This window comes from Lytechinus variegatus, chromosome 5 (genome assembly GCF_018143015.1).
Source record: "Lytechinus variegatus isolate NC3 chromosome 5, Lvar_3.0, whole genome shotgun sequence".
Lineage (NCBI taxonomy): Eukaryota > Metazoa > Echinodermata > Echinoidea > Temnopleuroida > Toxopneustidae > Lytechinus > Lytechinus variegatus.
Genome location: NC_054744.1, coordinates 45,504,343 through 45,531,036, shown reverse-complemented (window position 1 = coordinate 45,531,036; position 26,694 = coordinate 45,504,343). Strand labels below are relative to the sequence as shown.

The 26,694-nt window shown below is 36.7% G+C and overlaps 1 long non-coding RNA gene across 1 annotated transcript; it reads right to left on the bottom strand.

Annotated features, from left to right (window-relative positions):
- Positions 1–4,363: 4,363 nt before the first annotated feature.
- LOC121416279 lies at positions 4,364–11,629 on the bottom strand. The gene is made up of 3 exons (XR_005970119.1): positions 11,445–11,629; positions 10,719–10,819; positions 4,364–5,443 (listed from the first exon to the last, which is right to left on the bottom strand). It is a non-coding gene; the product is annotated as an uncharacterized LOC121416279 (long non-coding RNA).
- Between the last annotated feature and the right edge of the window lie 15,065 nt (positions 11,630–26,694).

Below are 26,694 nucleotides of genomic sequence, written 5' to 3'. Positions count from 1 at the left end.
TATTTCTTCAAATAACAGACTCATGCAGATCTATTCCTGTTATTTTATTACTTTTGGGGGTAAAATTATACATGACGTGGTCCGGGACGTGGTTTGTGAGGAAAGTTTCCCAATTTCCTTGAAGACCTCTGCCAGTGTTACTCGAAATAAACACATCATGTATGAACGTTATGGGATGATAAGAAAACAAATAGTTTAGATCTCTTGAATCAGTTAAGGAAAACAGTAAAACTTCAGAGCTGGAAAAAAAATGAAGAAGAAGCCAAAAGAATAAAAGTTGTACTTTTGGCAGAACATGTCACGTAAATGGATCACTCTTTGTTTGCACACGTGTGGGTTATATACCGCGTGTCTATACCCATTCACATCACCTGGGATAAGCGCAGCAGAATTTGGGTAAATTTCTTGCTGAAGGAAAACACATTCATGCTAGCTTTTCTTCTGTCTTTCTACTCACAAGTTTCAAACATAATTTATATCGCACATTTATTACCATTAGCACACAAATATGGTCTTAATAAATACAAATACAAACCCAGTCGGGTAAAAAACGTGTGAACCAAATACACCAAAGGAACTTAGTATGAGAAACATTTTAAGGTTTTACATAGTCGTACCTAAAACTAAACGTGAAAAGTAAAAGATGATAACAATGAGGAATATTTTGAATAATTGAAGTGAATATAGAGGCGAGTTTACTACACAGAGTGAGTCAGAAAAAATGTCCCAATTTTGTAAAGTTGAATTGTTTAAAATATGAATATTTAATCATTAGTTTCATAATATGTCTTGATAGAGGTATCCTCCAAGTACATTCAGGTACCATTTTCATTTGATCCCGTGCACGAATGACTGAACATCGGACAATCTTTAGAAGACTGTCAGATCTCACTTGCGCCAAGTTACTGGGTGATGAATAAAACAGTGCTTTAGACAAGACAGTCAGACAGACAGACTGGCATGCTCTCTCTCTCTCTCTCTCTCACACACCCACACACACCCACACATCAACACACACAACACGCATGGTAATAACTGGTTCATAACTTTCTCTTTTCTGATTAAGCATTGATTTTTTAGCAAGATCGCTGAATGTTTAAGTGGCAATTCCCGACAATCTTTCCCCTTAAAACACATTCACTACCACCATCATATCATCCTCATTGTCATCATCTTGATCTTGATCTTCATCATCATCATCAAGTGCACATAAATCCAATATGCTGCTTATGTCTTTTGTTGGTTAACAATGAAAATTTACAATGGATGTCTGTGCTTTTGTTGCACTTGCCTATAGAAGGGCTTGTCTGATTTGGCAGCAGTCACTTGAGCCTCTTTTTACAGTAGCAAAAGTACACGAATCATGGTTCGTCCTCAATTCACACCACAACATAGGTCATTTATGGTCACCGAGTATATGCAAGGACTCAGAGTGTGGCAGTTGTTTTGCAAGGGTTTCGCCGACGTTACCCAGATGTTCGGTGTCCCAGCAGTTGTTTGTGTTTTCATTCACCGACGTTTGCAGTAATTGTGTGTTTGCGTGTGTGTGTGTGTGTTTCAGTCTGTCGGACTGTCCTTGTTCAAAAGAGTGTTTTATTTCCCACCCTGTAACTTGGCGCAAGTGAGATCTGACAGTCTTCTAAAGATTGTCCGATGTTCAGTCATGCGTGCACGGGATCAAATGAAAATGGTACCTGAATGTACTTGGAGGATACCTCTATCAAGACATATCATGAAACTAATGATTAAATATTCATATTTTAAACAATTCAACATTACAAAATTGGGACATTTTTCTGACTCACTCTGTATAATGTTATCTCCATACGTTCTTAAACATGGAATGCTCAACCCAAATCTCCATCAAGTCGTGAGAGACAACAAGCAATGTTGGAACAATGATATCTATAGACAACAAAACTTAAAAACGAAATTTCAGCTAGCTACCACTTCAACTTCCTTCTATGAACACCACAATATGTCTCCCGTTGCCGCAATTTTAAGAAATATTTTAAAAATGAACATGTATTTATAATTATTCACTATTTCTGTGTGATCGATAACAGAATCGGAAGTAAATGTCGTTCCGGAAGTTTAGCAGACATTTTGATAGATTACAACGTCAACTTTTGTCAGCATGACAACTGAAGTAGGCATTTTAATCGCGCTGATTTGAGAGGGAAGTAAAAAAACATCCTTAAGCAGGGTTGCACTTTGAGGCAGTGGGAGACATGTAGGCCTACTAATGCAAAATGAAATACACCTTCGCCAAAACAAGAAAAGGATAATGATATTGAAATTAAGCAGAAGCTGTTTTCCCCCCGTAACGGCATGCTGACAGTGACAACACTAACACAAAGACTGATCAGAGTGAGAAGTATCGTGTGACTAATTTAAATACCAACTAATCAGGTGGATTAATACACTTGTATCTTTGTAAACCACTGTTCGTTGCTTTAACATGCACTACGAGCGACTGCGTCTCGTTCTTAAAGATGATATTTATAAAACATTCTTACAGCAGGTTTATATGGAAGCTTAAAAGTGCCACCGAGATGTTGAGATAATTATCTTGGGATGTCGATATCTTGATAGCAAAAGATCAGATGACAAGATCCCGGATCTCGTCATCTTTTAGAAGAGATGATGAGATGACAAGATCTCGGATCTCATCATGTCAACATCTTGTAGAATAGATGATGAGATGACAAGATCCAGGATCTCACCATGTCAACATCTTGTAGAAAAGATGATCAGATGACAAGATCCCGGATCTCGTCATGTCGACATCTTTTAGAAGAAATGATCAGATGACAAGATTTTCGATCCATGATCATGTCATCTAATCATCTCTTCTTAAAGATGTAGACATGACGAGTTACGAGATCATGACATCTGATAATCTTTTCTACAAGATGTCAACATGATGAGATCCGAGATCTTGTCATCTCATCATCTCTTCTAAAAGATGTTGACATGATGAGTTCCGGGATCTTGTCATCTCATCATCTCTTCTAAGAGATGTTGACATGACGAGATCCGGGATCTTGTCATCTCATCATCTCTTCTACAAGATGTCAACATGATGAGATGACGAGATCCGGGATCTTGTCATCTCATCATCTCTTCTACAAGATGTCAACATGATGAGATCCGGGATCTTGTCATCTAATCATCTCTTCTTAAAGATGTTGACATGATGAGATCCAGGATCTTGTCATCTCATCATCTCTTCTTAAAGATGTTGACATGATGAGATCCGGGATCTTGTCATCTCATCATCTCTTCTAAAAGATGTTGACATGATGAGATTCGGGATCTTGTCATCTCATCATCTCTTCTAAAAGATGTCGACATGATGAGATATGGGATCTCGTCATCTTATCTTTTGCTATCAAAATGTCGACTTCCCGAGATAATTATCTCAACATCTCGGTGGCACTTTTAAGCTTCCATAGGTTTAAACGCACCATTGCACGACCAAGCCATTTCTTTTCCCATTTCTCTCAATCTCTATCGCTCTCTTCTCGTCCTTCCCCGCCCCCTCCTTTTTCATTTTTTTAAATTCCATTTTCCTTCTTATGCTACAAAATAAACTGTTGCCGGAAAATTGGGTTTGATGATTTCAAACAATATTTATTCTATCTACGCCAATATCTTACTAATAGATGTCGAACGTTTAGCACACTTTTTATGAAAAAAATTGATTGCGCGGTTTTTCCATCCACATACAGCACCAAGAGGTGTGGTCACTTCATAATGCAAATAAGAATGCAGAAATTGTAACCTAATACTGATAAATGCAGCATTATGATATAAGTAACAAATGATACCAATTAAAGGTATATATACATCACAAAATGATTAAAGGTCAAGTCCATCCCAGAAAATGGTTGATTTGAATAAAGAGAAAAATCGAACTAGCATAATGCTGAAAATTTCATTAAAATCGGATGTAAAATAAGAAAGGAATGACATTTTAAAATTTCGCTTATTTTTCACAAAACAGTGATATGAACAACTCGGTGCTAAGTAAATATGTCTGACGATGATATCCCTCACTCACCATTCATTTTGTTTTCATTGTTTGATTATACAATTTTCACAGATTTTACATTAAGGACTATCTTGACTGAACCATTTAGTATTTATCAATACTAATTCCACATGTTCAGGGAGGAACTAATGTGGCTTCATTGGACATAAGGAGAAAATTAGAATATTCATATAATAAAATACATACAAGAAAAAATACGAGGATGACATCATCGTCTCCTCATCGGCATACCGACCAGGATGTGCATAAAACTGATTTATGAAATCAAGCAAAATTGTAAAATGTCATAACTTTCTTATTTTACATCCGATTCTGCTGGATTTTTCAGTGTTGTGCTTGTTTTATTTTTCTCTATTTATTAAAATCATTTTTTGTTAGGATGGATTTGTCATTTAACATCATAAATCATAAGTAATCTTTGGCATGTCACTTTCAGGCGGTTTATTCGACCGTCCAAGCCCGCTGGATTTAAAAATAAGACGGGTATTCAATCATTCCCATATCTAATTAAACCTTACGCGGTCCTATATAATCCCAGATATACATCCTCATCATGATTTTATAGATTCAATGCATTTAAATTCGTCGTCCTTTAATCCATTATCCTCTTGAAAAATATCAAAAGGTATAGTAATATAATAAAAATTTCTTTACTAGCCTTCTGCATGCCTCTTCAAAAGTTCAAAAGGTGAAATAAAAACGATATTTGGCATTCGCCATTCCCTAATCCCCCTTCGTTAAACGGATCGGTGTTGACCTAACATGTTTTTGCGTTTCGTTTGTGTTTTTATTATATATTAATCAAATTCAACTTAGTCATCACTTCGCTATACCACTCTCACTCCAATAAATAGGGAGAAAAACTTGACGAACAAAACAAACAAAACTAGCATAATAGCAGTGATGTTTAACACTAAGTCAATTGGTGAATTACATGAATTACATTATCAAATAGAATAGAAAAAAGGTAAATCAATCAAGCGGTTGATTCCACAGAATACCTATGATTCTACTCACTTTTTTGTATGATACAGTATGACGTCATGCAGCATCTTAACAAAGATTCCATCTAACCTCATGATTTACTCAGTTTAAACAGCATTTCATTTTGTTCCATTAACAATGATTGTTCAATTGCGTTAATCTTTAAACAAGATGAACTCAAGGGCATGATCCGTTGAGCGCTCCAGTCTGAATACATCCAATTTTATCTTTCTCTTTGGACCAAGTGGTTCGTAAGCGTCTTTTCAAATCTTCTCCCCCAAAAATAAACTCAATAGCCTTTTGAGACATATCCCAGATATCTAGGTGCGATAGATTGAAAGTATTAGCAGCAAGTAAGTATTCCTCTGAAAGACTTGTTGAGAAAACACCTTTATCATCCGTCTGAATAAAAAAAGAAACAGTAAACATTTATTCAATTATGTCACATGCGATTGTAATCATGATTTTTATACTTGATTTGTAATATAAATGCGAATCTTAATCTTGATTATGAGTTCAACCTTATCGTAAATTTGAATTTTAACCTCAATTTAAATTTTCTTGTTCATTTCCTTTTACGTGATATTATTTCATTTTGTTGCATTTCAATTTGCATTATATTGCCATTTATACATTAATTTATTCTAAATCATTCAGTCCTTGTTTACTTTTCTATTTGTTTTTAGTTTTATGTTATTGGTTTATTTTGTTCATCACATGTCTTCTTGTTTATTTAATTATTTATATACTGTATGTATTTAACAATTGTCATTGGGGTGCACTTAGTCGTTAAAATAATGTACAGGCAATAAATTATGTCTAACGTCTACATTTATCTTTAAGAAGCGAAGCAATACGATCATAAAGCGACGCGAAAGGAGCGTCTTGCGTTATACATGTATCACATTCAGGGCCTGTCTGTATAGTAAAGCCCCCGTCACACTTATTCGAAATCAGCAGGAATCAAACAGAACAAGCCGAAATGAAAATTTTTACAAAATTCGAGCCACATTCGGGAAAGAATTTCAAATTGATGTAAATTTGTAAAAATGTCGTTCGATGACTTCAGTGCTCCTCAGTGACTCCTCAGAGCTGACTGACATTGCAGCAACAGCAAGCCATGTTTTTATGCTGTTCCATTCTACCATGAATGCGATCGGAATATTTCGATTGTTGTTCAAATGTCGTCAGAATATTTGAAATGCATTCAGAGTGCTGTTGGACTGCACTCTGAATGCCGTTCGATGTTTTTCCAGTTCGAATACATCTCGAAAGTTTTGAGCATGATCAAAACATTCGGGCCGGACACAAGAATGGACCCGAATACAGTCAAACCTGTGTTAGGGGACACCTGCAAAGAGTAACCACTAAAACCGATTCCCACGGAGGAAGATTGTGTGAATAAGAACCTGTCTATATAGCAGCCACCTGTCTATAAAGACCACATTTTGTGTTTCCCTTGGGTGGTCTCTATAGACAGGTTTCACTGTATTTGGAATGCACTCAGAATGCAGTCAGATTTTTTAAAATTCACTTCGAATATCCAGGAATGTGCCAAGAATTTTTATTCCGACGGCATTCCGCCTTTAATGTGACTAGGGTATAAGAAAATCACGATAGAAAAGTTAAGTAGGTCCAATCTTGCTTTATTTAATCCGTCTATACCGAGAATGCGAGACGCTCGTCAACGAGAATGACACCTTAAAATCACTTGAAATAAGCGAAATCATGTTCAAATAGTTTAGATATTTCTTAAAATGAATACGATTCTCAATAGAGAATAGAAATCTAGATTCAAACTTGTTTGTAAACTTTCTTGTACCTTTAATGACCGGCGAGTGCTGAAACAATTAGCAGTTTTCGAAGTTCGCAAGGGTTCGAGGGGTTTGCCGGTTTGAAACAACGGAGACTGCTTATGAACTTGCTTGTAATATTCACAGACCCTGGCAAAATCTCAAATAACTTTCATCAATCATGTATACATTCACAAGCATTGGTCAGTTGCATTATACACGATTATTGGAGTATTAAAAAATAAAATAGGTGTATTATTTCAAGCATTGCGATTGACCAATACGCGTCACGTGACATCCAACTTTTTTTGCATGCACGGCTATGCGAAAGGTGCGCAACGAAAACTGACATTGCACGCTCAAGCAGACCAGTGCGGTAGAAGTCACGGGAGAAGTCCAACAAAACTGCACTGTAACTTTTTAAGAATTTTTTTCTGTGTTTCTATTTTATAATACAGATAATGCACTTGCTCTGTCGTGCGTAAAAGTAAAGAAAACTCGGTTTCTTCAGGTGGTGCACACTGGGCACTCGCCGCCAGCGCGCTGGATGCGTGTGCCCAGTGTACACGAGCCGCTGCAGCGGCTCGTGCACAGTGCGGCACCTATCTAAAGAAACCTCACGTGCTCTGCACTTCCACTAACGCACTCGGCTGCATGCATCATTGCTCACTGAGTAACGCCCAGATTCCTATTTCGAACAATAAAATAATGCATTTTCACCTTTTTTATTCTTATTTTCAAAAGATAGAATGCATTTTCGAACCAATTGACGAATTGAAAGCGAGCAAATATATGTTCACAAAAGTTCGATGCACATTTTGACAGTCACGATAGTGGGTCGATTTCATCATTCATGTAGATTTGCAAATGGTAATTCTAACCGTATGGTGGTCAAGCTAGTCCTCGAATTGAATGGCTGTTAAAGGTAATTGACTCTAGGGCCTCGGACGAAAAGGGTCATTACTATTATTCAAAGGTCACATGAAATACAGCAAAGATGCTGATTTATTCGTTAGCTTAGTGGTTACTAATTACGACTCCATCAAAATTTTACCCGAAAAACATCCCACATCAGGTTCAAAGGAAGATTTATATTGAAAATAGAGCCAAATCGCCCCGCCCACAAAAATTCAGCCCGATTTGATTTCGTATATCACGTGACCATCATGACGTCAGGGAAGGAAGCTGCTGAGTGTTGTTGGCGTTTGGAGCGTGAAGTGCCTATTGTGGTTGCACGTGTGGATTCAAAGTAAAAAAAATTGAATTGTTGGAATAATATTCATAACCTTAATATTCAAAGTCTGAAGAATCAGACGCAGCTGATGACGACGCTGCAGCCATGATCAAAACCTCATAAAAATCTTTAAAAATACGTTGGTCGATACAACAACTACACGAGGAATATGTACAATAACTAGGTGTCCGGCTGCACAGCTAGAAAAACCTTCCTTCGATGACGTCACAATGATTGTCAGGTCGATCGGTCGACTCTTTCCGAAATTTTAGTGGGCGTTCCCGTTGAAGTTCATTTTCAATGGAATAACTCAACACCGGTTCGTCGTGCACAGGACCCGATGGCAATTTCGTATTTTTCATGAGAAACTACGTAATAATAGATATGTATCTAGAATAAGATGGCCTTTGTGTCATAGAACCTTTAACTTTCCACTTGTAGTTCAGGTGTATAAACGTAACAAGATTTTTGCTATCAAATTCCTACATAAGCCTTCAAAAAAATGATTTCTGGACTAGACTTGCAACGAAATTACAAAAATATGATTAACGCATCCTTTTACGATTTTAGATTTCTTTGCTTGGTTTATAGGGTTTTTTTTGGCGGGAGGGTCATAGGGGGTCTCGGATTATTTACAAAGGATAGTGAAATTCATTACTTAGAGGTCAAGTCCACCCCAGGAAAATGCTGACTTGAATAAAAAAAAATCAAACTAGCATATAATAGTGCTGAAAATTTCATCAAATTTGGATGTAAAATAAGAAAGTTTTGACATTTTAAAATTTCGGTTATTTTTCACAAAACAGTGATAAGCACAACTAAGTGAGCCAGTCGATGATGTCCATCACTCACTATTTCTTTTGTTTTCTTTATTGTTTGAATTATACAATATTTCATTTTTATAGATTCGACAATAAGGACCAACTTGACTGAGCAATATAGTATTAAACAATGCTAATTTCACATGTTCAGTCAGAAACTAATTGTTGTCTCACTTGACAATGAGGAAAAAATTAGAATATTTCATATTTCATATAATGAAATACAAAAGAAATAGTGAGTGGATGACATCACAGACTCCTCATTTGCATATCAGTCAGGATGTGCATATAACTGTTTTGTGAAATTAAGCACAACTTTAAAATGTCATAACTTTCTTATTTTACATCCGATTTTGATGAAATTTTCAGTATTATGCTTGTTGGATTTTTCTCTTTTTATCAAAATCAACTTTTCGTTGGGGTGGACTTGTCCTTCAACGATAAAAGCAACATTTGCCTTTAAAACACCAAATGAAAAAAAAGTTTATACAGCGTTGAAATAGCGTTTCCGGTTGTCGCAAATTTTTGAAATACGAAATATTTGTATTTGTTTGTATTTATTTATTTACCGAAATTCACAATAAAAACATAAGTGTACAAAGGAACATATAAAAGCAAGAAAAATATTTTTTTTAAAAATAGCAAGTAAGAACAAAATATACAAACAAAAAACAATATGAAATAGACGTGTGAAATCGGAAGGACACCCGGTTCAGCTCTGCCCATAAACAGTACTGTTCTTCCACGGGGTCCAATATTCACTCAAGAGAAGCTTTTACCGCGTTTAAGATATTATATAAACTGATTTAAACGGAAAGATCCTAATAATCCCACCCCCATTAGAACGGATGAGGGTTAGATATAATTTGTGATTCTGAATTTATCTTTAACATGTTTAAAGAGCCAAAAAAAAGACAGATGTTATCATCCTAACGAACCGACCCAGCTCTAAGCAAACAAAACTATGGTTTTCCCCCAATATTACCGGCCATTCTTCTAACACTGACAAGATCGTTGGCTAATCGTTCTAGCTTTCCCCTAGGAGAATAATCTAAAATCGATGATTATCTTTCTTTAGTTTTTGTTTTTTTTAACTCCCTAATGGTGCAGTCACATTTTTCATGCGGTGTCCGCACGGCGGCGGGTCGAACACAGCCCTTTTATTGATCAGGGGGGTGTTTCACAAAGATTTAAGTATGACTTAGAGTCGCACTTAAATATCGAGTTGCGTACGGTATGAAAGGCTTGACCGCATTGGTCAGATCGTGTCATGAGGACGCGCACTATTGCGTATCTATCAATAAGATCGCGCGTTGCATATCATGTACGCGTCGGCATTTAAGTGCGACTTAAGTCATACTTAAATCTTTGTGAAACGCCCCCCTGGTTTTCAAACCACCTATAGGTAGCTGGTACGAAAAAAAAATGTTTAAAACGGCGGTTTTTTAATTGCCGTTCAGCCACTATATGGGAAACATGACTGAACATAACCAGTAGTCCCAATCGTCAACTATCGGAAACCATTCTACTTAATTCAATTCTGTTACCCAGTCTTACAGTCGATAATTCCTACTATAAAGGCGATGCTTGACAGAGTATTTAGTTCGAAGGAAGGGGAAAAATGGGTATGTTAGAAATTTCAATTAAAAAAATGTGGCCACAGTATAACTTATACCATACCATTTCTTTTTCACACTCTTTTCTTGTCTGTCTTACTTTCCATTCTTTGAATATGTTACAGCCCCCTCCCCTTCCTCCCTCCGTGTAATGCCACACAGGGGACTCGTTTAACAAAGATTTTTTTTCTTAAATAAATTCAATTGACTTACGCATATAACACATGGATGATTTTTGTTCCTCCAATACTGTAAATGATGAGAAGATGGCGTCTCCACAACTCCACCAATAAGATTTGATGTCATGCACATCTCTGCAATGTCGAATACAAAAACAATGCCGTACGCTTATATATAAACATCATTAGAATTGCATTAGTTCTTATAATAGGATTATCGGTTTTTAAATCATTGTTTATTTTTAATGCAAATTCATAGGTAAGTTGTCATTGAATTAAAAGAAAGTGGATAAAGATTGACAGCATCGCACGTCTTTTCCAAAAGACCCTCCCGCTAACTTCAAAACCGCATCACCATCCTTGCGATCTAACACAATTGATATGAATCGTCATAAGGGAAAACTACTACAGATTATTTTCACCGACAACCGGGAAGCCAAAGTAGCTTACTTTAGCATCCATTACGCAGACGAATCTGAATCTAATGAAAATGCCCGTCAAATCACAACGGACGGATAAGGGGTCATTGTCGACTTTTGGTGGACCGACCGGGACACCACATCGTCTTAAGATTCTGACTGGAAAAAAATAGCAAATATGTCGCTTGTCCAAAGTCCAGGATGACACTGCTGTTTGAATTCACCGATTTTCAACAAAGGCTGCGGTATTTGACAAAAGAATCTCTGCATTACCATGGTTACAGAGAGCGTCTGCGAAGTGAATGCTAAAATGCTCTAATTTATAATGGGGAATCCTATACCTATGGGAATCTTTGATCGTACAACCGAGTTCACCAAGCTTTGGTCGCCTCCAACCTCGGGGTGAAGGTATGTCCCGTGTCCGATACGATCAGGAGGTACATCGAGAAGAATACGACTTTCTTCAACACTGTCTGGGTGCTTTAAAAACAAAATAATAAAAATCTACAATCAATATATACCCCCTCTCGAAAAAAAAGGATAAATAACTTCAGTAATCGTAACTGCGATCAGTATGTTGCTGTTACGCTAGAAATCAACTGGGCCGTCGTCAGTTCGCTCCAATGCAAGTGGCTGTGGCGCTTTGAGTCGCCAAAAGGGTGCCTAGTGGCCTGCAGCGCAGTGGTTCATAATTGCCTCCCAACTGGCGCGTGTTGGCGCGTAACGGCGAAAAAAAATCCAATGTTTGAAACCGAAACATCCGTCACGCCAGATTCATTTTTGGTGCCTTTACGCGCCACCACACGCCATCATGCGCCAGTTAGGAAGCAGTTAGAGCCCAGAAGTTTTAGCCACTGCACGCCACTTTTTTTTTTCTTTTTTTTCTTTTTTTACGACTCTAGGCGCTTTAAGTATTTATCTTTATTTATTTGCCATATAATTACTCAGGGTAGCCCACTCAGCATTAAACTGGTCTCCCGCGGGATCCTGGAAGAAAAGGATAAAATCATGTATAAATAAATGAAACATTAAAACAGGGCCGGAGACCCTAAGTAGGGGTAGGGGGCATTGCCCCCCCCCCCCCCCGAACACACACACGCACTTTTTGAAACACTGAAGTGTCTTTTTTCACGCAAATAAATGCCCCCTTACAAACGTGTTCTGTGCCCCTTCCATACCTGAAAAAAAAGATCTATTTTATGCCGTTAACAAATGCCCTTTGCCTTCTTATAAAGGTGCCTTTTCTCTTATCAGTGTCCCGTTTTAACCAATAAAAGTGCCCCTTACGAACAAGTTCTATACCCCTCTCACCTGAGAAGAACGCGTTTGATGTGTCAACGTGCGTCCATTTACCTTCTCAGAGGTGCCCGTTCTTGATAGCAGACAAGTTGTTTAAAAAAACTCTTTTCGTGCCTGATGAGCACCCATTTTCTTTATTTAGCGTTCTGCTTCCTTCTGCAAGTGCATCCCTTTAATCCCGCATGCGCGTTTCCATTTTAAACCCTGGCGAAGGATTTTCTTGATAAAATTGCAACGAACCTCCGCTATCCGAATACAACATGTGCAAATCAAGCAACATGTAGCTGAGCTGAGCGCAGCAACTCTTACACGGTATCTCTATATTTTTTATGCAAGTTCCGAATTACTTGTAATTTTCTCACTCGCTGTCAGGGAAGATGACATTCCGTCATCTTTTAGGCTTCTTGTGATCCATTCTAGTAACATAAACACCCAATTATATGAGCCTTGGTTAAGTTAAACCGAAGTTATCGCGTTTACAAGGACTGCAGAAGGGTAAGATAGAAATATGTAACTGTGACCTTGACCTAAAAATTAATAGGTTTCCTGGGATCCATGCTAGTACCATACAAAGCAAATTATATGAGCCTAGGTTAAATTAAACTGAAGTTATCGCGTTATTTTCTTTATTTGTTGTAAGATAATAGCCCGTTTTGAAAGAAAAGGTGCTCTATAATTTATCCCTGTGCCCCCCACCTCCCCACTTTCAACTTCGCATTGCCGCCCCTAATAATCTCACATCATTGCATTGGCGCAAACTGGCGCAAACTTGCGACGGTCCAGTGGTCTCCTAGCATTAATAACAGTCATGACGATTACCACAAGAATACAACCAATTATCTCAACATAATTAAATTATAATATCGTAAAATCAGGGTTACTTTCAGATGGGGTTGAATTTAATGATATACGCAAGAAAAAAATTTATAGGTCTGAGCCTTTAAATTATGGTATTAGTCCTGGGCCCCGTTTTACAAAGAGTTACGACTGATCCAATCAACCACAACTATGGAAAGCCAGCAACATCAATATCGCTACCTTGGCATTCATTAACTTTACGTTTTTCAGAAAAAAAATAAGGACAAAAAACTTCACATTATGAGCTGTAAAATGAAATATAATATGTTAAATATAGGCAACGATTTAATTTTGGCTTTAGAGGGGACAATAGCTTGGACCTGCCCACATTCAGTTTCTTGAAAATTCTGACGTTGATGGCTTTCCATATACTTGGGGTTGATCGGATCAATCATAACTCTTTGTTAAGGCCCGTTGACCGAGCCCGGGACGCGCGTTTCCGTTTTACACCCTGGCGAAGGCATTTTCCGGAAAAGTAGCCAAAAAGCGACTAGTGAAGAGTCTACGTCTACGTTTGTTTACATTATCAGCTGGGCGCGCGATCCAAAGTCCGCACCGAAGTTATCCGCAGAACGTACTTGCAAATGCAGCTGAGCTTATACTTTCCAGGTTCAGTACGAATGTTTGCCTTGATCATTTGCCTTGCCGATTTGCTGATGTCTGTCTTTCTCTCTATCTGTCTATATATCTCAAATTCTCTCAAATTCCATCTCTATCTATCTATCTATCTAACTATCTATCTATCTATGTAACTGCAGTATCTATCTATCTAATAATCTTCTCTGTCTCTCTCATTATTTATCTAACATCTATCTATCTCAAATTCTCTATCTCTCTCTCTCTATCCATCCATCTGTCTGTCTTTCTCTATTTCTCTCTCTCTACCTACCTATGTAACTACAGTATCTATCTGTTAATTTGTCGCTCTTCTCTCTCATTCTTGATCTATCTGACATCTATCTATCTCTCAAATTCCCTCAAATTCTCCAGCTCTCTCTCTCTATCCATCTGTCTGTCTTTCTTCTATCTATTTATCTATCTATCTATGAAACTACAGTATCGGTTAATTTGTCTATCTTCTCTGTTTCTCTCATTCTTTATCTATCTAACATCTATTTATCTCTCAAATTCTCTATCTCCCTCTCTCCCTATCCATCTGTCTGTCTTTTTCTCTATTTCTCTTTTTCCGTCCATATATCTATAACATATCTCCATCTCTCAAGTTCTCCCCCCATCTATCTATCTATCTATCTTCTATCTATTTTTGTAACTACAGTATCTATCTATCTGTTAATTTGTTGATAATCTTCACTGTCTCATTCTTTATCTATTTAACATCTATCTATCTCTCAAATTCTCTCTATCTCTCCCTATCTATCTATCCATCTGTCTGTCTTTCTCTATTTCTCTCTATCTATTTATCTATCTATTTTTATAAATTCAGCCTTATCTATCTGTTAATATGTTAATAATATTCTCTGTCTCTCTCACTTTTAAATCTATTTAATATCTATCTCTCAAATTCTCTATCTATCTCTCTATCCATCTATCTATCCATCTGTCTTTCTCTATTTCTCTCTATTTATCTATCTATTTTTTTAACTAGAGTATTTATCTATCTGTTAATTTGTTAATAATCTTCTCTGTCTCTCTCATTCTTTATCTTTCTATCTATCTAACATCTATCTATCTGTCTCTCAAATTCTCTATCTCTATCCTTCTCTAGCATCTGTCTGTCTTTTTTCTCTCTTTCTCTTTGTCCGTCCATATTTCTATCTATAACATCTCTCTCTCTCTATCTATCTATCCTTCTCTCTCTCTCTCTCTCTCTCTCTCCTCTCCCTCTATATATCGACCTCTCTGTCTCTCCCCCTCTCTCTATTTATCTATCTATCCATCCATCTCTCCCTCTTTCTCTCTCTTTCTATCTATCTATCCACCTCTCTCTCTCTCTCTCTGTCTCTCTCTCTCTATTTCTATCTATCTGTCTATCTTGTCTCTATTTATCAGTCTTCTATATCTATCTTTCGGCAGCTTCTAAGTGTATCAATCCATCAAACTTCAATTTGTCTTTCCATTATAAGTATCTGTTTATTTTGATTTTGTCTGTCATTCTATTCATTTAGTTCATAATTTATTTTTAGGAATTTTAGAAAAAAAAACTATTATAAACATTGCAACGCGACTGCAAAAGCATGTTCGGATTTCATTCCTGACTGCCGCTCTCTCTGTACATGAAGTGCCGAGGAACTCTGTGCTCTGATCAGTAACTGTGGAAATTGCATGCGGTGGTGGACTCGCCTGTGTCGCACGCTGCATGCAACCAGCGACGTGTGTAGACTCTTCACTAGTCGCTTTTTGGCTACTTTTCCGGAAAATGCCTTCGCCAGGGTGTAAAACGGAAACGCGCGCCCGGGACGCGAAATTATTTTTCCCATCGCAGTTCCGGAATCCGGACCCCAATATGAATATTCATGCGTCTTGCGTCCTCAGAATAAGAGTACGCATGCGCGTGAACAAAATTGTGGTCGCTTCCATGACTAACTGATTGACTGAATCAACAGTGCAGCTCCCTCAAATTCCCGGTACGGTTAACCTTTTAGAGGCCATAGGCTTAGATCTTTATCAAGATCCAATTCTTAAACACCGCATAAAAGTGACAAGCCAAAGTGCTACGCTAGGTTATGGCTAGCCCAAATCTGGACCTGTCTAATGAAATCTTGCAGCCGCATATTGCCATTGTTAGCTATGGGCTTACAACTGGTGGGTGTTTCATAAAGCTGTTCGTAAGTTAAGAGCGACTTTAAGAAAGACTGGCGATTCTTTCTTGTGGCAAATGGGGTATTAATTAGCGATGGTTTTGCGCGCAAGAAAGGATCACCAGTCGTTCTTAAAGTCGCTCTTAGCTTACAAACAGCTTTATAAAACGGTCCCCTGGTTGATTCCTTACTTTACGTTACTTACCAATGAGCTTGGTAGCATTAGTTCAATAGCACGGGAAATTAAAAACATAATAATTTGTAAAGTAAATGCTTACTGATCTATTACATTTTACTGATCAAGAGAGTACTGGCAATCATTCATTCACTCACGCAAATGACCACAACTATGTAAAGATGTCCACGCGCTTGCGTACTCTTATTCTGAAGAAGCAAGTCATGAATATTCATATTGGGGTCCGGAACTGCGGTGGGAAAAATAATTCCGCGCCCTGCGATGGGACTTAAATTCCGATGTGTGTGTGTGGGGGGGGGGGTACGTAGTATAAACTTCTCTTCTTTGCCGTCATTTCACGATGTATTCTAAGCACGTGTCAGGGCAGACGAAGCACTTCCAATCAGGCACCTCTAGAACATGCAGCTGTCTTGTTATACAAAAAGGTTGAAGATAAGACAAGTCTACAATTGTGAACCTCTTGGAAAACAGACACAACGCACTCTGATCTCCCGGGATACGTCATTGCACTATAAATGGAGTGAGTGTCTTTTGGGTTTGGAATTAATAACCTAATGGGAGTATGAAGAAGGGTGATACTTCATACCACCATTCAGGTAGTTGAAAGGTTGATATGCATTCTTCATCCCATAACCCCTATGGCCTTCAAATGCTTCAATCAGGAGATGCAGTTACATTTCGCTTTCTACACGTACATGTATGTATAAGAGAAATAATCGTTTAACGAAGTTGACACAATTATTTGCTCTCTGCGTATTTCTTGTACTGTGCTATGCTGATTATGTAATTACAAATGCAATGATGACGATGATTATGATGATGATGAAATCCATACCAATAAGAATTATAATAATAATAATACCAAGAAAAAGAATATTAATAATGATGATGACGATAATAATAATAAATAGATATTATCACTGAAGGTGATTAATAGCCCCTCCATGAATACCCGCCCCATTCAGTTACCTTTTTAAATACAGTTTCCAGTATTATCTACAGCATATAGCTGAATATCATATCCATGACAGAAGCTCAAATTTATGGTACGTTTGCATGTAATATCTATCTTATAACTTAACGCGCCCTTACCACGCTTGCAGAAAATGAATATCATTAATGTAATCTTCATAGTCCAGGATAGGCCCCATAGGAACTTGACCAAACCTTGTTTTTTATATATACAATATTTTTTGATGGTTTCTTGTCAATTCGAGGGTGCTGATTACGAATCTGGATGATGCCACTCGTGTAACTTTGAGCATTTTCCGCAAATAGGCAAAATCCAATATGGCCGCCAAAATATGCAAATTACCCATGAAAATCCTTAAATTGTCCACACATTGGCTATGAAATGCATAAAATCGTGTGGCAGGAGTACAATACTCTCTGAAAAAATAAATTAAAAAAAAATATTTATTTTCCTGATATTCAAAATGACCGCCATAGTCCATTGTATACTCTATTATGTACAGTATGAATAGGGAAAACTTATTTTCACAAAAACTAGCACTAAACCGCAAAAATCGCGATGTATGAAGGAAGTAATATATGCAAATCATCATTACTAACAAGATATATCATTTATATGGGGACATTGCTGTATTTTGATATTTAAAATAGCCGCCACTGCATGGCCCAATGAGTATTATGTAAAATGCAATGGCCGGGGCCAATGACAAGAGTGAGCACCAAAATGCATATTATTAAGATAAACGAGTGGAATACTGACTAAAAACATCATTGCCATTAATATACAATTTATGTCATTGTGATAAATGCTGTATTTTGACATTCAAAATGGCCGCCATAGGCCCTATATTTATCATGTACAATGCGAATGGAGAAACTAATTTTCACAAGAGTGAGAATCATAAAATGCATATAACTGTGATACATACGAGTAAAAATATTGTCTTAAACACGATTTCTAACTAAATACATCACATATTGCTCGTGGAGGTAATAAATGCTGTACTTTGAAATCCAAAATGGCTGCCATAAGTCCTAAAGTATTGTGTACATTGTAACATGGGACATATAACTTTGTCAGAATTTGGCTTTGCTTGACTCTAAATATTGCATATGATTGTGAATTGTGAAAGGGTGAAATATTGTCTAAAACCATGGTTTCTTACGAGATATATCATATCTTGTGTAATTAAGTTGATAAATGCTGCATTTTTAAATTGAAAATGGCCACCATAAGCCCTTATTGTATAATATACAATTTGAGTGGAGACAAAAATTAATAATGTTCACAAAAGGGGCATATGGCAGCCATTTTGAATGTTGAAATACAGTATTTATCACCTAGATTACATAAGATATGATATATTTTGTTATAAATCATGTTTTCAGACAATATTTCACTCATACATCACCATTTGGCAAAGCAAAACAAAATTCTGTTGAAATAATTTGTTCCCATTCACATTGTGCATAATACCATAAGGGCCTGTAGCGGCCATTTTGACTTTAACAGCATTTATCACCTAACTGGCAGAATAAATTAATAGAAATTATGCTTTCAGACAATATTTTACTCATATATTACTATTATGGTGCTCACTCTTGTGAATATTGGTTTCCCACTTTACATTGCACATAATACTGCTAATGTCTATGGCGGCCATTTTGAAAGTCAAAATACAGTATTTAACACAAACTTGAAACCTGAATGATATATTTCGTTAGAAAATATGTTTTTAGAAAGTATCCCATCAATTTATCACATATAATATGCATTTTAGTGCTCTCTCTTGTGATTTCTTTGCTTCTCTTTCTCATTGTGCATAATACTTTTAGGGCCTTTGGCAGCCATTTTGAATATCAAAATAAAACATTCATCACATACATGGCATATTAATAATATATTTCGTTAACAATTATGTTTTAGTCAGTATTCAACTCGTTTAATCTTAATAATATGCACTTTAGTGATCACTCTTGTGAATTTTTTGGCCCCCATTGCCATTGTACGCAATACTGTTTGGGCGAGTGGCGGCTATTTTAGAAATCAAAATACAGAAATGTTCCCATATATGACATAATAAATGATATATCTCGTTAGTAATGATGATTTGCATATATTACTTCGTTCGTACATCTCGATTTTTTGCAGTTTAGTGCTCATTTTTGTGAAAATTTGTTTTCTCTATTCATATTATACATAATACAATATACAAGGGCCTTTGGCGGCCATTTGAATATCAGGAAAATAAATTGTTTGTCAAATATTATTTTTTCAGAGAGTATTATTTTTCACTCCTGCCACACAATTTCATGCATTTCGTAGCCAATGTGTGAACAATTTTAGGATTTTCATGGGTAATTTGCATATTTTGGCGGCCATACTAGATTTTGCCGATTTGCGGAAAATGGTCAAGGTAACACGAGTGGCATCATTCAGATTCGTAATCAGCACCCTCGAATTGACAAGAAACCATCAAAAATTATTGTATATATAAAAAAAACAAGGTTATGCCTCTTCTATCCTGGACTATCACCATTACTAGCCGTAGTCGTAGTATTTGTAGCAGTAGAAGTAGAAGTAGCAGAAGAAATAGAATTAGTAGTAGTATTAGTAGCAGCAATAGTAGTATTGGTTGCTCTACAGTGCGTATAACGGGACAGATATGAAAAGTCTAAATGTTTTGTTTCAAATTATGATGTCTATATTTTGGTGTTAATAGATGCTCTGAGGTCTTTTCTTTCATATGCCATTAAAACTAATAAGTTTCGTTCATGCTTGAGCGAACACGAAATGTTATTGTCTGGGGTTAAAAAGGAGGCTTGCGCCAAAATGGCATGAAATGATAAATATGATGATCGAACTTCTTGCTAATCAGCAGACTTCTTCTTAATCTTTTCACTATCTTTGCCACAATTTTCAAATTATGCGGTCAAAATTCATTTAAAATCTAATTATTTGCTTGAAATGTTCTGTTGTTATTTCTTTTTAATATGTTCTCTCAGCTTTAAATATTCGTTCAAGCAAAAACTTTTTTCAACCGAAGTATGGGTGCGTATGGGTGCGAAGCGTGTATTTTTTTCAAATCCTTTCATTGTGTGCTACAATTTTTTTTCATTGCATTTCAAAGATGAGATTTTAGAGCATCTATTAACATCAAAATATAGATATCATAATTTGAAAAAAAAAATTAATTGACGTTTCAAAACTGTCCCGATTTTTATAAGCACTGTAGATGTAGTAGTGGTACTATTGCTAGTAGTAGTAGAAGAAGTAGTTTTAGTATTAGTACACTCTAAAAAATGAAGTGCTAATTTAGCTCTTAAAGAGCGTGTATAGTGACTGCACTTCTGAGTGCTGATTTGTCTAGTTCAAGTTTGAACTAGACAAATCAGCACTCCGAAGTGCAGTCACTATACACGCTTCATTTTTTAGAGTGTAGTAGTAGTAGTAGTAGTAGTAGTAGTAGTAGTAGTAGAAGTAGTAGTAGTAGTAGTAGTAGTAGTAGAAGTAGTAGTCGTGATACTATACTTAGTACTAGTCGTAGTAGTATAAATAGAGTGTGGATGAATTTCTTGCTGAAGGAAAATACGCCATGGCTACGATTCGAACACACGACCCTCTGTTTCAAAGGCGAGAGTCAGAACCGCTAGACCACGACGCGCCTAGTAGTAGTAGTAATAGTTGCAGTAGTATTAGTATTAGTAGTAGTAGTAGTAGTAGTAGTAGTAGTAGTAGTAGAAGTAGTAGTAAGAGTAGTAGTAGAAGCAGTAGTAGTAGTAGTAGTAGCAGTAGTAGTAGTAGTAGTAGTAGTAGTATAGTAGTAGTAGTAGTAGTAGTAGTAGTAGTAGTAGTAGTAGTAGTAGTAGTAGTAGTAGTAGTAGTAGTAGTAGTAGTAGTAGTAGTTGTTGTTGTTGCAGTAGTAGTAATAGTAGAATAGTCGTCGTCATGGTAGCAGAAGTATACCATTTGCATAAGTAGACATTGAAATACACAAAGAGGACTATGAAAACTTTTTTTTTTCAATCTAAAATATCGAAAACGATTGGAAAATCTAAAATTTGCATTTTTACAAATACAAATACAATGAAATACACAACGAGGACTATGAAGACATTTTTTTTTTCAATCCAAAATATCGAAAACGATTGGAAAATATCAAATTTTCCGTTTATGTGAGAGAAGCTATGTAATGCAAACACAGGCACTTAGGATTTGCACTTTGTCTCATTCTCAATCAAACAAAGTGAGTTTCCGGCAAAAAATTCACTTGGCGACAAAATAACAAAAGATATATCCAGACCTAGAATTTCCAGGAAGTTCATCTGCCTTACATGAACACGAAAGAGTGAGCGTAAAGTGTGAACACACGACCATAAGGCAATCCAGTGAAATTCTCATTGTAAATTAAATGTGAGTATAATGTGCGTTATGTCATAACACATTGTAACATCTGAATGACTGATACTGTTTCATTTGTTACAGGAGGTACGATAAAAAAATAATAAACTCCTGGAAAAAATACGTATTTTTTTTTCATATTATCATCATTTTATAACTAGAATAACGCACATGTAACTACAACTTATAATCATGTATAATGGGGAAATAAAATCCCATTTATCTTTTATGAAGGCACTCAGCAATACATAATCCGCGTGATATCTTTAACATGTTGAAGACTGAGGGAAAAGGACAGGGAAAAAACCCTTATTCTTTGTCTTATTTCCCAGTTTTCCTTATTTCTCAAAGAACTACCTTCCCGTCTAGCCAGGGTGTGGAGGTGTGGTCGCAACACCCCCCCCCCAAAAAAAGATAGGTAGAGGAAGAAAGGGATGAAAGGTACCTTAGTCATGTTTGTTGGTTTGCACCTTTTCCCCGAATAAAAACCCAAAGTGCTTTTTTTTCTCTCTCCCCCTACCACCCTCTTTCTCTCTCTAGATATTCCCATTCCATAGGCGGATCTAGGGGGCCGAAGCGTCCCCTCCCCCTCCATTGGCGGTACAAAAGAACAAACACAAAAACAAAAAATCAAGTAAACTGAAAAGTTTTCAGCTTTATGCTCGCATTACTGCAAAAGACCGCTGTTTCATGTGGTGTTTTCTCTTACAGGGTGTTTCTAAGAAAAAGTAACCGAATAACTGTCAGCTATATCAAGAACATATAATTTATTCTTGTGATTTCTATTGTACGTAACTGAGTATATCATCAACTTTAATTTGACACCTTGCTTTTGCGTTTACCATGGACAGTGGTCCTTCGAAGGCAAAGGGTACAAAACCTACCTTTTCAAAGTTTTTAGTTTTAATGTACATACCTGCACCGCATACACGAAACCAACTTTGTTGTAAGATTTTGATTTCATCCCTTCTGTTAACTTTTTGTGAGTGACTGGCATTTACGTAGTAACTGCCAAGCTTCTTTTCCGTCATCCCTACCTTTTGCTCTAACACGCTCAGCGTTTAACAGTAAGGTCACAGTAGACGTTGCATTTATTGCATTGCTCTTGTAACCATTATGCGATTATGGCGAACATATATCTCATGCCAAACATTTGCCTGCTAGTCACCAAAGATGTGCTCAACCAAAATTGCAGCCAGGCACCAGTTATTCACTCGTAGGAATACTAGCAGAAGGGATAACGTAAATTTGCATAGAAAAACTCTGATGACACCAAAACTTTACAACAAAGTGTGTTCCTTGCAAGTACATTTAAACCAAAAATTGGAAAGGGTGGGTTTTGGACCCTTTGCCTTCGAAGGACCATAACTCTTTGACCCATGACAATAATCACAAGCAAGGTGTCAAATGAAAGTTGATGAGGAACCCACTTATGTAAAATGAAATATCACAATAATAATCATACATTCCTGATCTAGCTGAACTGTGGTCATCCTTTTTAGAAACACCCTGAAAAAAACGAGCTAGTCTTGAATAAATACCAGTATTCTTGCAGTGCAAACAGTCTTTCAATCAGTCTTTAAAACTTTCAACTTGCGCAATAATAGTTTTATTATTTTGTTGCTCACTTCATATATGCATCTTGTTCATACTTAAAAACTTGCTCAGAATGTTTATTTTCAGGCCAAGATACATGAAACATAAAAAATTTGAGCACGAGCTTCAGTTTCAGTATCCAGTTCCTATATTGTTTGTAAGGATAAAGGTAAAGCGTTCTTACAACTTATTCAGTAAGGATCACTCCTTTAAAAAAATGCGGCCAATCGAGGAATATCAGAAATAAATATTTTTCCACTCCAGCCCCCCCCCCCCTTATTGGCGAAAACTGGATCCGCCCCTGCTTTCCCCATTCCTGTCCATACATTTTTTTTTCTATCCGGTTTTCTCACATCTCAGTTATAGAAAACTTCAAAATATTTCTTGCTGGCAAGTATTACAAAAATACATTCGGGCTTGGAATCAGAGTAGAATCAATCGGGCCGGCGTCATTTTTTTTCACTTTCAAATTGATAACAGGAAATGTCCGCGCTTCTGGTATATAAAATCTGTCACCAGCCCACCACTCCCCACAGGCTACTTCTCTCGCTTTTTAGCTTATTACTATATACAGTCATGTTGTTCTCTTATCATATGAAAGTAATCTTTGAATATGCATGGGATCAATAAAATCGGTTTCCGTGCTTAGAGCGAGAAAGACGGGAAGTGTTCTCTTCCATGCATCATTTTATGTCCCATGTTTGCAGTCGATTATTCCTCTCAATCTAATCAATTAGGAAAAGTTCATTGATGAAAACATGAGATATACAGCGGGTCCCCCAAAAATGTCCCTCTGATTTACGGCTGAATTAATTAAGAATTTGTAATAAGAAGCTCATCTCAAGCCCTAACTTCTTTAAAAAATGCATTGGTCTCGCTTCAGTGGTTTTGAATACCCAGTCTATTACGTAACAATGGTGTTTTTCAGCCCATTCCAAGTTTACATACATGCAGCACTGCTACCACTGCAGGTTCTGCACTGTCTAGTAGGGCTGCCTAGCATATCAACCCCCTCTGACCAATCAGAATCTGATCAGGGAATTTCCCTGAGCTGACCAGAAATTCTCCATGGTCTAACCAGGCTCATCAAATTACAACCTTGCCCCAACCTTGCACATGTTAAGAAGGGCAACAAGAGTACTTGACAATTCATTTCAAGTTTGATAATGGGAGACGCACAATGATACAGACAAAATGTCATGCGTGTTTCATGCCTAATTCAAGCAATAATGCATTCTTTATTTCATTCCTGTTTTATCATTAAGTTAATGGGCTCAAATTAATTCATTGTACCTTTTTGAATGAATAAATAGTCAATTTTCACAAGTAACGTTCGCTTTCGCAAAGTGTGATACACTTGTGGTTTGTTCTTCATTGTTCAGCTTATCATTACCCATCAATTCATATTTTCCTTCAAGTCAGAGCACTGATCCCCTATCGATCATAAAAACTGCAATTTGTATGGTTATAATCCTTCTGCACATGCTATTCGTCTATGCTATAATCTAACTAATGTCTGTTTATATGGTTTATGTACTCATTTGAGTTGTATGTACATATGATTTGATTTGTGATGTTTTTGGTTTTAAATAAACTTGAAAGTTCATGATTTGATGAACCTGCATGGATATGTTCCTGCTCAGATCCTGGATGGTAAAGTGGGGGTTAACATGTTAAAGACAATGAAGAAATACAGCAGTGTTGCAAACTTGGAATGGGCTGCAATACACCACTGTTAGCTGTCTACCCCTGTACATTTGATTGAGAATGCTGCCACAAAATATGTCAGAGGGACATTTTTAGGGGACGCGCTGTATCCGCGTTTCGTTAACGATTTTTTTTAAATAAAACATTTTGCAGAAAAAAAAAGAATATAAATTCGCATACTTGCGAACCCATCTTTCCATCTTCTGGATTTTTCCGATTTGACTAATTGCTCTATGATTAAAAAAAGCTACCAAGTGAGATATTTAATTAGATGATAATGATGACGATGCACAGCATTTGTACAGCGCCATATATCTGTCAAAGACATTCAAAGGCGCATTGGAGGAGCCAGCCAATCTGGGTCGCCTAGAAGGGCGAGCACACAGAACTGTGACACACAGGTCTCTCCTCCCGATAACTCTTCGAATAGTGCAGTGGGTTCTTAACGTGCAAAGGTGGTGATTCTCCTCTACACGGGGCCTCCATTTAACGTCCTATCAGAGGGACGGAGTGTTTTCCACTGTAACATAGCCTGCAATTAGACCACACAAATGCTCTTGTAAGGTTTTTTAAGGTTTTATTTGAATATCCACATATCACAGCCATTTAGACTGAATTGCATTGGATTTACAAAATATGACAATAATATGATAATATGGTATAGCAATCGAACATTATATTATTAAGTATTATTAAGTACATTATCTACAAATAAAAATATACTTTGGGTAACTTGACAGATTAAGGAAAGGGTGACCAGAGTGTAGAGATAAGGGGAAAGGGGAATACAATAGAGTAGGGAAAGAGGGTGGGGAAGATGGAGACAGAAGAGATGAGTTCTGATGAAACGTTTTCAATAATACAGTATTTATTATCGCTTCCTCCATCGTATCGCTTCACTACAGTCAGTCTTCGAAATGCTTTCAATGATAGCAGCAAAGTCAATAACGTGACTAGAGAAAATAGAGGCATCTTTTTTTTTTCATTTGAATTCGATTAAAAAGTTCACATGAGTAAAAAAAAAAAATCCGCGTCTACATTAACGACCATGCACTTAAGATGGTCTCATCAACTGATTCACATGTTATGAAGTAGGTTAAACAAGGATAACTTTCCGCATATTGATCCAGAAATGTTCCAATGCCCCTCATGTGCGAATCACATGGGTATTTCGATTTATCACCGTTTTCACGAACTCATTTTCTCTCCAATGTATAACGTTTCAACGAGTACACAAATTTTTGATCGACAGAAAAGAATACACCTTGCCAAAACGGTGTCCGCCGGCGTTAGAATTGTAGAGATATTATGATCGAGTTATCACTCGACGTATATCACTTTCAAAACCACTGTAATAGGGGTTTCTTATTTCTCCTAATCTAATATTGTTCTATTTATTGATATCCTATCATTTTCAAGTCAATAAAAATCGCAAACAATATTTCAAAACCACATTGGGCATAATGATAAAAAGATTACATTCCTTGGGGCAATATTAGCTTTATCACTTTCCGCTGTCTCATTTCCCCTAAATTTGCCCCCTCCCCTTCTCTCTCTCTCTCTCTCTCTCTCTTTCTTGGTGTATTTTGAGGGATGCTTAAAGGCATTTCGTATGAAGAAAAATAAAAAATTTTATACTTAATGATCTGCAATAGAAACGTTTACAATTCAACTTCAGAAACAGGGGTTTTTCATGAAACCTGCTGTATTTTGTCGCAGGTTTTTTCTTTCCTTTTATTTCTCTTTGTAAGAGTCTTTAAATATTTTGTTTTTCTAACCGTTATTCAATACACTATTTATAT